The sequence below is a fragment of the Alosa sapidissima genome, chromosome 10, assembly GCF_018492685.1.
Source record: "Alosa sapidissima isolate fAloSap1 chromosome 10, fAloSap1.pri, whole genome shotgun sequence".
Taxonomy (NCBI): domain Eukaryota; kingdom Metazoa; phylum Chordata; class Actinopteri; order Clupeiformes; family Clupeidae; genus Alosa; species Alosa sapidissima.
Genome location: NC_055966.1, coordinates 19,186,121 through 19,186,591, shown reverse-complemented (window position 1 = coordinate 19,186,591; position 471 = coordinate 19,186,121).

Sequence of the window (471 nt, the reverse complement as noted above, 5' to 3'; positions counted from 1 at the left end):
CAGCGCAGCACTGGAGCTGGGGGGCGGGGGAGGGGTAAATGAGAGGGGCAGTAGCAGCACAGCACTGGAGCTGGGGGGCGGGGGAGGGGTAAATGAGAGGGGCAGTAGCAGCACAGCACTGGAGCTGGGGGGCGGGGGAGGGGTGCACACGGCCGTGGCATTCAGACCTGTGCCCAGGGGTACGTTCAGAGAGTTTACTCAGAGAGAGAGAGTGAGAGGGAGTGTGTGTGTGTGTGTGTGTGTGTGTGTGTGTGTGTGTGTGTATGTGTGTGTAAAACAAAGAGTGCTGTCCTTCCCTAACTTTCACTAATCCAAGGATACGCGCACTCTTCCTCCTTCCATTTGTAAGTGTTTCAGAGAGACAGGAACATGAGTAATGAAAAAGAAGAAAAGGGAACAAGAGGATGTGCTTTGGTGTCACTGGCAGCGTGATGGCATGAGAGAGGGGTTCACCACGGCTGCTGAGAGAGT